The sequence below is a fragment of the Gopherus evgoodei genome, chromosome 5, assembly GCF_007399415.2.
Source record: "Gopherus evgoodei ecotype Sinaloan lineage chromosome 5, rGopEvg1_v1.p, whole genome shotgun sequence".
Classification (NCBI taxonomy): domain Eukaryota; kingdom Metazoa; phylum Chordata; order Testudines; family Testudinidae; genus Gopherus; species Gopherus evgoodei.
In genome coordinates this window covers 132339219-132351662 of record NC_044326.1, presented here as the reverse complement: position 1 = coordinate 132351662, position 12444 = coordinate 132339219, and positions in this window count along the sequence as shown.

Sequence of the window (12444 nt, the reverse complement as noted above, 5' to 3'; positions counted from 1 at the left end):
GACACTTCAAATATTCTGTCTGATGGCTATCTGTTGCACCCTTTCCTAACAAATCATTGAGGACATGGAACAAAATGTATCCCTGGCTTTAGCAGGTGCATCTCCCATTCCATTCAATGGGAGTTGCACTAGATAATCCTAGAGCTGAATTTGCCCATGGACTCAGTGAATAGCCTATAGAGTTGTCAATGTCTGAGCAAGAGGTGTTGTAGCTGTATAATCAAGAAAATATGCAAGGCATTTCAATCTGTTACTATAACCAGGCTCATGAACAATTATTCTTAATTTTTTTTGTCCATTTACTTTTCCCTCAAGGCTACATTTAAAAGTCATCGTATATAGATGACAGTCAATACAGAAAAAAGAAACTGCAATACAATGGGGGGAAAACAAATTTCCATGCAAACATGTTTCTATGCAAATGTCTCCATATCTTGCCAAATTAGACGAAACTCCATCGTTATGCTTCAGGAAAGATGTACAGCTTTATTCTACTGAGAGAGTTCCTACACATCAAAAACTCATTACACTGTTAAATGCCTAAAACTTGGGCTCCAAGAAGTGAGGAATCCCATTTCTCTCTATTAAGACCATAAGCATTAGTAGTTTGAAAAAACTGATCATTCTTAAAAGCTGTTTTTTCAGATGCTTTGAAAATAAAAAAGCTTTGGACCTTAGAGGGTTTTATTGTAATTATTCCCCTCAGATGTAAACCAAAGCTTTGTGGGATAAAATATTTGCCATTTGAGCACCTGTTTTTATTAACTTCTTGTTTTAAGGAGTTAAACTTCAACAAGAATTTGCACAAGGTGGTGGTGATTATTCTCCTGTAACCTAATCATTGAGCTGAACTACAATACACCGGGATGAGTGGAATCAGCATTAGAGATTGCAGTATGCTGGCTAAAGTGTGTGTATGTGTGTACACATATGTTGGATGGACTGTCAAACTGGCTTAAGTATGTGTGACAAGGTTGAACTTATCTCTGCAACTCAGAGAGGCCATACATCTTAATACAACTGCAGTTTAAGCAAGATTCTCTGTAGCTTGGATCAGGTTGCAGGGACTGAAAGGGAAGAGATTACATTTCTAGCATGGGAGTGACCACACTAATGTCTAAGCATCTGATCAGGCTCAGCATGACTTGGAGGTTTCCAGAAGTCTTAGCAGAGTCCAAATGAACTGAGTGCTTGTGCAGTTAATAAGAATGGCCCTTTAGCAAATGTTCCAGGTGCCTGTGTCTCTGTAGCTGAAGACCACCAAGTTCGGTTCCAAGTAGTGACACTACAGTATACCTAGGTTGTAACTGTCTTGGCAATGTATAGCATAGCTGATTGCTTTGTTTGTGTCCAGGAAATGTTTACATGATATGTTAACAGAATGGCTGGTTGTTTCTCATTCCTCCAGAGACAATGACTATAACAGTGGCTGCAATGTGTGTGCCTGCCAGTGTAAATACTGGCATTATATTTTTGCAGACATCTGCGCTGGGGAATGTATGCTTTCACTTCTGCAAGTGACTGAAAGAATGTGTCCCCCTGTGTGCTCGTTTCTGTGCTGAATGGACAGTTATAATAGAACGCTTGGGCCTGGAATTGAGCAGCCTTTTCACAAGAACCAAAAAAAGACAACAGTATTACCGAAGAATAAAGTCTTCCTCATGACTCCTGGCCCCCTGCCATCCTGAATGATGTATTATCCATGCTGTCAGCGAACATTTCAGAACATGAAATCACAGCTGTACTCAGCCAAGTTAGGGATCTGCTATCTCCTGCACAAATCCAAACTTGCACTGTAGCATTTCACTAAATTGCTGGTACTGCACTTTTTGGAGAGGAACATTAGGAGTTTCTTCCCTGCTAGGAACTAATTTTGAGAGCTGAGTTGTATTTGTCATAAAACCAGCATGTTCCTTTAGACACACATCCAAATGTTATCTATGTAAGTGGATTTTGTAAAGGCAAGCATGGGTTTGAATTTTAATTCTGTCACCTGCTTGATTTGGTCACACAAAATGAACACATTTACAATATTTTGACACCTTTTAAAATTATTCTTCTAATTCTATGCATAATCCTTTTGTTTCATTGATTCAGCCACATACTGTTTGGTTGCATACACCAGCTGCTACAAAGCAATGAAGTGTCCAGATAGTTTCAGACAGAAACCAACGATCTGAAATATAAAGCATCGGTTCTGTTTAAATAATGCAAAGTATAGGGCTAAAGTGACATAATGAAACCATTATCAGGAAAGACCGCAAAACATCCTAATACTTTGCTACCTCTGTTTCCAGTGGGATAATTCACACTGAGCCACAATATTGACTTTCAACATTAAGGTGCATAGCATTACTAATAGGTTACATGCTACTGCTGAAGTGAGAGAGGGCAGCAGAATCCAGCCCTCAGGTTGGCCTTCTTCCCTATGTAAGTAATCTTGTGGATCAATGTACCACATGACTTAACATGTGCAAGGATGGCCAAAGCTAGCTATTTCAAGTGGCAGGTTTAGCGGTCTAAGCATTTAGATTTAGAAGCTACAAGTTCAAATACAGAAAGGCTTGAGTGGCCTCTCTTCCAAGGCAGCTAAAATGAGTATCCCATATTTCACTGTCAATTGCTGAGGTCAGAGGACTTGCTCCTAGGCAGGAGGAGCATAATCTGGCCCATGATGCTGTGGCAGATATTTTCCACAGCGCTCAGCGTCGTCCTAATGCTGATCCTATTGGGTTCAATGGAAGTTCTACCAAGTACTTGGCAGTTGTGCTGTTTGTGTCTCCATTTTACATATTTTTATTGGAACTAGTCCACAGTCAGCCAATAATAAACACCGGAATACTATTGCTACCCTGAGGCTCATTTCCTCAGCTCTCCCTGGCCATGGGGGAAGGGATAGCTCAGTGGTTTGAGCATTGGCCTGCTAAACCTAGGGTTGTGAGCTCAATCCTGGAGGGGGCCTTTTAGGGAACTGGGGTAAAAATCTGGGGATTGGTCCTGCTTTGAGCAGGGAGTTAGACTAGATGACTTCCTGAGGTCCCTTCCAACCTTGATATTGTATGAACCAGTGCCACCTCTAGCATTCTGTGTAGCTACTGTAGTATTTTTTTATTAGGGTCAAATCCAAATTGGCACATGGGACAATATACACAGCCATATTCTACACAAGTCATGAATTACTCGTATCTCTGGTGCATCCAAAAGTACACTAAGTCCCCCACATCCACACCAATATCTGCTGTGGTTCCCAGCGTACACTGTGGGAAGTTAAGGCAGTCATGCAGTTTTAGCATGCTTCTTTTTACACATTGCTTTTGAAGGGGAATATGCTAAGGAATCTCTCCATGACCTTGCCTCCTTTTGGAAGGCCACGCTCATATCTTGTTCGGAATGAACACATTGATGACAGAAGCACGGGATGGCTCTTCTTTAGTGCCATGTCCCCCCAATAAGTGCATCTTGCATCCTTTCAGCCAGAGCATCTCTCAAAACAAAGTTTTGCCAAATAGAAAAAATGATAGTGAACAATTACATAAAATTAGAGTTTTTTTGTTTCCATAGATTTAAAAGGTCCACTGCATACCAGACAGGACAATCAGAACCTCTGAGAAATCCAAAAGAGCATCACCATATAATTTGATACTGCTTTTTGCAGAGAGAAAGTTCTGTCAGCTTCTGTACTCAATTTTTAACGTTTAAGTCAGTCAGATTTTGGTCCTAAGTATTCAAATTCCTTTTCAGATCAATCCTAATGTAAAGGAAGAAGTAAATGACACCTTGTGGATACTGACAGGTGCTTGAAAATGCTTTAGTTTAGGGTATGCCTACACTGGCAAGCTTCTGTGCCGCAAGTTATCCACTTTTATTAAAACGCTGGAATTAAACCTTGTTGCATGTCCACACTATGCTCCTTGTGACACTGAAGTGCATCCATAATAGCAGCTCTTGCAACAGCAAAGACAGCAGTGCATTGTGGTAGCTGTCCCACTGTGCAACTGTCTGCAAGGTGCTTTGGGAAGGGTTTGCAATGCCTCATGGAGCAGGCACAGCATCACATGATACAGGTTTCCTAATCCCATTGTTCCATGGGCATCTTATTCATACTATATTGCTAGCTGCTTTTCAACTGAAGGGGTGGGGGAAGTGTGTGACAGAGTGTGTGTGGCGGGGGACAGTGTGTTTTGGGGGAACAGTGTCTCAGCATGCTGCCTTGTAAGTTCAGACAGCAACAGGAAGCAACCAGTCCTGAGGCCAATGACAGCGCAGAAAGCAATCAAGTGTCTATACTGACACTGGAGCCTTGGCGCAAACAGCCTTATGACTCGTTGAGGTGTTTTTTTTTGCAGCTCTGCAACTGAGGAGTTTCTGCACACCAAGTGGCTTGGCAGTGTGGACACGTCTGCAGTTTGAGCACAAAAAGCCGCTTTACTGCGCAGGAACTTGCCAGGGTAGACAAGCCCTTAGACTGTAAGCTCTTCAGCTTCACTGTGTCTAAAATGTATTTGCCCAGTGCTTAGAATGAGACCTTGCTCCTGATTAAGGCTTTTGGGAGCGACTGCAATGCAAGTATCCAATACCACCTTCTTATTCTTTCCTTATTCAACCATTCAGAATGCAAAGGAAGACGTTCTGTTACTACATTAGCATCATAAATCAAAGGTTATGTTGCATATGACATTGTTAAAACTGGACAATAATGAACCGGAAAGGGAGAGGAGAATTTATTACTTCCTTTCACTGCATGGTATATATAATTTCTTTAGAACAGAATTCTTTACAAGGCAATTAAATTAAAAAGCTGCAGGGTTTTGTACTAACTGTTCACTGTTCTCGGCAACCATTTTTCAAGAACATTATAGCACTTTAAATAGTGCTAACCTTGCTTGCTATTTCAGTTGAAAGCAGCCAGACTATTGATAGAGATAAATGATAGATACTACTACCTCTGTCATCAATCAAGTGTTCTTCACTTGATTTATGTTGAAAGCATAGCTTGTCAGATATTAAAATGTAGACCCTGCTTCACCACCTTCTTTTTTTACCTATAATCAAAACTGCATCAACACATCTAAGGGCCTGATGTTATTCTCATTGCAGGCCCTACTAAAACTCCCTGCAACAAGGCAGCTCACCCCTTAATAGTTGGCACTAGCCACCCTGATTACAGAAAGAGCCCCACCTGAGAGAAATCAGGTGATTCCAGTATCAAAATGAGGGAAGGGAGGCTAGGAAGTTGTGGTTATCCCTGCAGAGAGTAAGAAGGCTTCTGCAGAGTTCTGAGTTAGCAGAGGGGGAAAGCCTGTAAAGAAGGAGAAACTCTAGTTAGGTGGTGTTTGACCCTCAGGAGGAGGGATGTGCCCTGCTGAGATGAAGACTGTGTGAGCTTGTATTTGATTTTGAAAGTCTTTGTGTTCTTTTGTATTATTGGACAGCAGAGAGACATAGAACTGGGGTTGGGCCTGAAGGCCTAGTGGACCTGAGGGCTGAATTAACTGGACCCCAGATAGGGAATGTTTAACTTTTTTTGGACTGTGGAGTCTAAGAAGCCCTGAAGAAAAGGAAAGCAGACTGGGTACTGTAGAGACACCCCTGACTGAGAGGGTGTGCTCTGGAGGCTCTATTGCACCCCCACTCTCTGCAATGAGACAGAATCAGGCCTTAATTTAGTAACTTTTATGTAGAAGTGTAACAAATACTTGTTTAAAACAGTATGGATTATACTAGCAGCTACTTGGCTGTGCATTCTCAAATCTCTTGGATTTCAGCATGAAAATAACATGAAGTAATTCTTCCACTGTAATCTGTGCTGATTAGGCCTCAATTGGAGTATTGTGTCCAGTTCTGGGTGCCACATTTCAGGAAGGATATGGACAAATTAGAGGTAGTCCAGAGAAGAGCAACAAAAATGATTAAAGGCCTAGAAAACATGACCTATGAGGGAAGAATGGAAAAAAATGGGGTTTGCTTAGCATGGATAAGAGAAGACCTGAATGGGGGCATAACAGTTTTCAAGTAGTAAAAGGTTGTTACAAGGAGAAGGGAGAAAAATTGTTCTCTTTAACTTCTGAGGATAGGACAAGAAGCAATGGGCTTAAATTGCAGGAAGGGTTGTTTAGGTTGGACATTAGGAAAAAACTTTGTAACTGTCAGAGTGGTTAAGCACTGGAATAAATTGCCTAGGGAGGCTGTGGAATCTCCATCATTGGAGATTTTAAAGAGCAGGTTACACCAACACATGTCAGGGATGGTCTAGATAATACTTAGGATATGACTTCACTAGTAATGTTAAAGTGCTGCCCTGGCAATGCTTTAACGTGGCTGTGTAGTCGCAGCACCTGTGTTGGGAGAGAGCTCTCTCAGCGCTATAAAAAAACCCACCTCCATGAGGGGTGTAGCTACCAGCGCTGGTGCACAGTCTGCGCTGGCACTTCACAGCTCTGAAACTTGCAGCGATCAGGGGTGTGGGGTGTGTTTCGCTGTATTTTTTTTTACAGCGCTGCAACTTTCTCATTCAGTGCCAGTGTAGACAAGCCCTTAGTCCTGCCATGAGTGCAGGGGACTGGACTAGATGACCTTTCAAGGTCCTTTCCAGTCCTGTGATTCTATGCATATAAGCAATTAGCTAATAGCAGATCCACAAGAGTAGCATAACATGAAAAATCTTTTTTTTTTTTTTAAGGAAAGACAGGATGGGTAGGGTGACCAGATGTCCTGATTTTTCTAAGGGCAGTCTTGATATTTGAGGCCTTGTCTTCTATAGGTGCCTATTACCCCCTCCCCGCCACCCCACCTGTCCTTATTTTTCACACGTGCTCTCTGGTCAACCTAAAGGTGGCAATGGCAAAATCTTTTACTGAACCAACTTCTGTTGGTGAGAGAGACAAGAAGTTGGTCCAATAAGGTGGCAGAACTAATATCTTTTGCCTCTCTAATATTTTGGGACCAAGATGGCTATACAACACTGCATACCTTCAAAATAACTGCTGACAGTGTTGTGCAAGACACTGAAAGCAAATGGAAGAACTCTGATGTAGCTTGTATGCTCTGTTTGTACTGCACATAATACAGTTTATGATGCTGTTAGAATGTCAATTTTGTGATATTTTTCTTCTGTTTTTTGGTATTTTTCTTCTGAGGAATAGTGCCCCGTGCTTTATCTTTTAACTCTGCTATGAAAACTGCCTTGCCTGAGCACAAAAAAAAAAAAAAGCATGAATTCCTTGCTGCTGGAATGGGCTTATCAGAAGGGTCACAGAAAATGCACCCAGGTAACCAGTGGTAGCACAGAAAGCACCACAGAGGTGAGTGAGGCAAAAATAAATGATGTTCCCAGTGAACAGAAAGGAAAGATGGGTCTTTTCAAGGTCTGCTTTAAAGAGGAGCAGTAGGTATGTAAAAACATCAGATACGGTCACCGCACAAAACCATATCTCAGCCAAAAAATGTTCCTCCTTTAGTAAAATCTAAGGCTTCTGTTACCAAAACGGAACAAATTTAGAAGTCACTTTTCATCATTTATGCTGTTAGTTTATTTTTGCATTTCATTTAGCTTGTGGAATGGAACTAGTCTCTAATGCATAGTTGCAGGCTATCATGTTTTGTAATTCAAGCACTGCAGGGGAAATTTTAAAAAAACCACCATCTTCTTACTGACAGAAAATATTGTGCACACTTCTATTCACACTAGAGAGTCAGTGCCGACTAGTGGTTAGTGCAAAGGACTAGGAGTCCCCCTAGAACACATGGGTTCTGTTTCCAGATATGTGGGTGGCTTGCTCAATTGCCTTGGGTGTGTCCCTTACGCTCTGTGCTTCCAGTTTACATCTATAAAATGGGTTAATCCTTACCCCTGAGGATTACAAACATTAATTCAGATTAATATTGCTGGAGATTTTTGAATGGAAACTTTTTTCATTAGTGCAAAGTACTTGCAAGCCCCTCTTTCCCACCCCATCCCCCTTAACAAATGCTACCATTGGAGCCTAAATTGCCTGTTTTAAATGAAAGCATCTGTCATTTGGGCTTGGGAGACTCACTCTCCCCCCTCCCTGCTTTCCTGAGATGAACAGAGATTTTCCTCCTTTCCAAGTTCTCCCGCTCATGATCCTATGAAGCAGGTGTTCATACAGGAGAGCCAGCCCACAAACATGCATTATTGTGACTGTAAATTCACCCCCATCACTGACAGCTCCCTTTCTGCAGTGATGAACAAGTTCCATTGTCTCTAAGTACAGCATAGGTCCATTATGAAGAGCTGCTGCTGGTGTGTGTCACAAAATGAGAAAAACAACGTTGGGGATCGGTGCTTCTTTTTTCTTTGCCTTCCTGCTTTCAGTTTTGCACTTAATCTTGAACCGTCTAGTCTCAGGCGGATTGTACATGGGGACTAGCTGATTCCCTAAGGGTTTTGTGGCTTCTCAAGGGAATGAGACACTGTGCTCACTCCAGCCCTCTTCCCCTGGTCTGTGTTCCTGGCATGACTGGCTGGTTCCTGATGGCTCCCTCTGGATACCAGAGCAGAAAGGCTGGTAGCACGGAGAGGTCAGGCAGGAACAGGATGGCTCCAGGCAGAGTTGCGGCTGAGAGGGGTCAGGAGGAAGTCTAATGCTGTTTTGCTGTCTAGGACTAGGGGTGTTCCAATGCTTGGCATTGGGTCTGTGGGCTAGAGCAAGGGGTAGGCTGCACCCTGTATAAGGCGAAGCCCTAGCAAAGCACAGGGAAGGCAGTGCAGTTTGTTCACCATTTCTTCCCTTCTCCATCCATGCTGTCAAGAGGGAAAGTTAAGCCACTTCACCCCTCTTAAGGGTTACTTCTCCCTAGGCACTAGCCCAGCACCAATGGCTGTGAGGGGAGCGCTGGGTCCACCCCTTCCCTTCCCATCCACTTAGGCAGGAGCATCAGACACAAAGCCAGAGCTGGTGCAACCTATTAGGTGACCTAGGCAGTCACTTAGGGCGCTAATGTTAGGGGGGCGGCAACCACAGCGGCCGCATCTTCGGCCGCCCCAGTCATCGGCAGTATTTCGGGCGTGGGACCTTCTGCTGCATCTGTCGGGGGCGCCATTTCGGGGGTGGGATCTTCCACCGCCTAGGGTGCCAAAAAAACTGGTGCCGCTCCTGCACAGAGCCTCACCCTTCCCCTGCATGTAGGGCGTGCATTATAAACAGCCCTCCTCTGGCTGTGCTCGTGTGTGTGTGGGTGGGGGAAGAGGAATTACTCCTCTGTCTGGTATCAGAGGGGTAGCGGTGTTTGTTGCTTTTTACAGATCCAGACTGAGTCCTGTGGCACCTTAAAGACTAACAGATGTATTGGAGCACAAGCTTTCATGGGTGAATACCCACTTCATTAGACGCATTAATGGCGGCATTAGAGCTGGGACAGACCCTCCCCTAGTGAGGGAGAGAACAGGAATGGGAGGAAGCAGAGCTGTTATTGGGGGGGGGGGGGTAGAGAAGACATAATAGACAGACAGTGTCTGATTTAAAGCCAGATTCTAGTCCCACTAAGCTGGAGTGGGAATTCAGTGGGAGCTGAACAGTGCTTTAGATTCTAAGCACTTCCTGTCTAGAATGAGAAGGAATGCTGGTACTCCTTTCCAGTTCCAGCCTTACTGAGGCTATCAGTAAGGATGACAACTGCTAGGGTAGCTGGCTAAGTAGAAAATAATCAAAAAAGTTTGTTTGTATCTTCTGTTTTCTGAGGCTGTGGATCTCAATAAAAATATTAAGCACGTTCATTTACTGTGCTGGTCACTCAGTCATTCGCTATCTTACACATGGTTATATCCCACCACAAAAACACTGCAAGTTTCCCTTAGAAGGAAGTGAGAACAGAGCCTCCTGGGGACTGAGACTTTTGGAAAATCTGTTCCTAATTGAGTGCTGCTCTCTCTTTGAAAACCTGGCTCCTGGAAGATTGCAAACACGCTAGGAAGAAATTGGTAAATGTTGGGACTCCCTTTTAACAGTGAGGGGTTACTGGGCAACATGAGAGAGAAGGGATATATCAGTGACTGAGAGTTGGGTCTAAACTAGTCTGTCATTTAAAAAAAACAAACAAATACAGTGACATTTCCAGTAACTGTGACTAGTGGGTTGTCTCAGACTCCTCTGTGGCATTTTGTGTGAAATGGGCACCAGCAAATAATGAAAGATCCACATAGCAATGGTTCACAAGCTTGCTTTAGGTTACTATTCCTTTCTACCCCTGAAGGCACAACAAACTCTTCTCAGTAGCACTCTTCTGGGGTCCAAATGGCAGAGGAGACTGTTTTGTACAGAATGTTGGGCAGCGCACTAATATGGACTGTGATAAGCAGAGAATCCATCATGTCATTTTATGTTAGTCTGTACATGTTTCTTTTTAACTACTAACCTCAATGACTAAGAAGAGATTAGATGGCCTCTGTCAAATGCTCCAGCACTGTGCACTGACTGGGGAATCCAAACCCCATTAAACCAGAACTTCAGCATTATCACTGCACCCCAGCAGCGCTCTAAAGTGTATGCTAATATAGGTTCTTGCAAATCACTGGTGTTTTAGGGCAAACTCCTGCCCTGCCTCTCCCAAGTTGTACAGGGGGGTGGAAAGATGTTATGCTGCCGCAGCAGAGTATGTGTTTCAGGACCCATCCTGCCAAGGGAGGAAATGATCACTCATGAGGGTCCAGAGTTAATACTCTCACCACCTTCCTTTTTGCTACTACAAAAGAATGTGTTCCCACCTCCAGTTCCTGCTACCAGCCTCAGTTTTCACCCATGATGTGGCCTGGGACATGGCCAGGTTCCAAGCTGATTACCACAGAGAGGTGGTCAATGTGAAGTGTCAACAGGGCTGTTAGCTGGGCCTGTTTCTTGGCCCTGAATTGAGCACACCATCCGTGAGTGGAGAGTGGGGTTCTGAGCCCTATTCCTACTCTATACTCTCATTCATAGATGCAATGAACAAAGTCCCCTAACCCTAGAATGCAATGTCTAGAACTGTACATAGGACCCCTCAAAACCTTAACACTCATCCTTTATGGAAGGAGTGAGAACTGAATAAAAATGAATACACAACAGCCAGCAGTTGGATTTCTCTCAGGAGCCTCCTGTTCTATTACTGAACTGGCCCACGGGCTTCCTTCACATGTGAGAGCTGTACAACTGCTTTGTAGCCGGAGGTGGAGTGGCAGAAGGGAAGAGAGCTGATGGCAACCAGGTCCTGTCTTCTTCCTGTACCGAGATCCCCTGGAGCCTTTCTACCAACAGAGGCTGGCAGCTTAGATTGTGAACATGAAATTCTGTCCTTTCCGGTTAGGTCCCACTGACTGAGTTATAAAGCCACAAAACTTTGTTTTAAAAAATTGCCACAGAGGCCCTGTCTAAATGAGGAAAACACATTGTTTCTGAAAATGTGCTAGCTAATATGTTTTAACAATGCATTTAAAAAACCTTAGTATGGACAGGGCAAGTCCTGCTTAAACACTAACTGCAATCCTCTCCTCTTATGGCTGACCTCAATTGGCTAATGGGTGAAGAATCAACAGGCCTGTCATCGGACCAGATCCAGAGAACAGAAATGTGCTGTCTGACAGGAGCAGGGATATGAGATGGGGACAGGCGGCTGAAGAGGATCCTGATGGGAGCAGGGAAAAAATCTACTCACTGTGGGGCATGTTGGTATAAATGACACTGCTAGTTTCTCACTGGAACAGATCAAGGATGACTATGCTTGGCTGAGTAAGATGCAGAAGCTCAAGTGATGGATTGTTTTTCAGTAGAATATTTCCGGTCCCTCAAGAAGGAGGGTGAAATTGGGACAAGATGATAAAGATCAAAAGATGGCTCAAGGATTGGTGCTATGAGGAGAATTTGGGGATGATTTACCATTGGGAGGCATTGGCAGAAAGAAGATTAGTCTCAACTGATGAACTCCACTTGAGTACCTGGGGTATTAGTCTTCTGAGATAAAGGCTGACACAATTGATAGGAAGGGCTTTACACTGGGAGATGTTGGGGGAGACTCATGAGATTTCCGTACATGACTTCAATACACAGAAGCAGGAAAATCTGCTAAATGACAACATAGTAAGGGATAACAGAGTACCACAAGATGGAAATCTGGGTGAGATGTGAAATGTTTGTACACCAATGCAAGAAGTCTGGGAAGTAAACTGAAGGAACTAGAACTACTAGTGCAGAAGATCAAACTGGATTCTATCTGGATTACAGAAGCATGGATGAATATCACTCTTACCCTTCAATACTTGTATTCCAGTCATGTGCTAATTAGGAGAGATGGGAATAAAGGTAAGGGTGGTCAGGTAATGTTGTATAACAACAAAGCAGTAAACCATGAGGAAATACAAAGTGACAGTATGGACAAAACAGAATCTGTTTGTGTCAAAATCACTTTTGGGGAAGGATTGTAAAAGGAGGTTCTGTTGGAATAGCATTAGGGGTC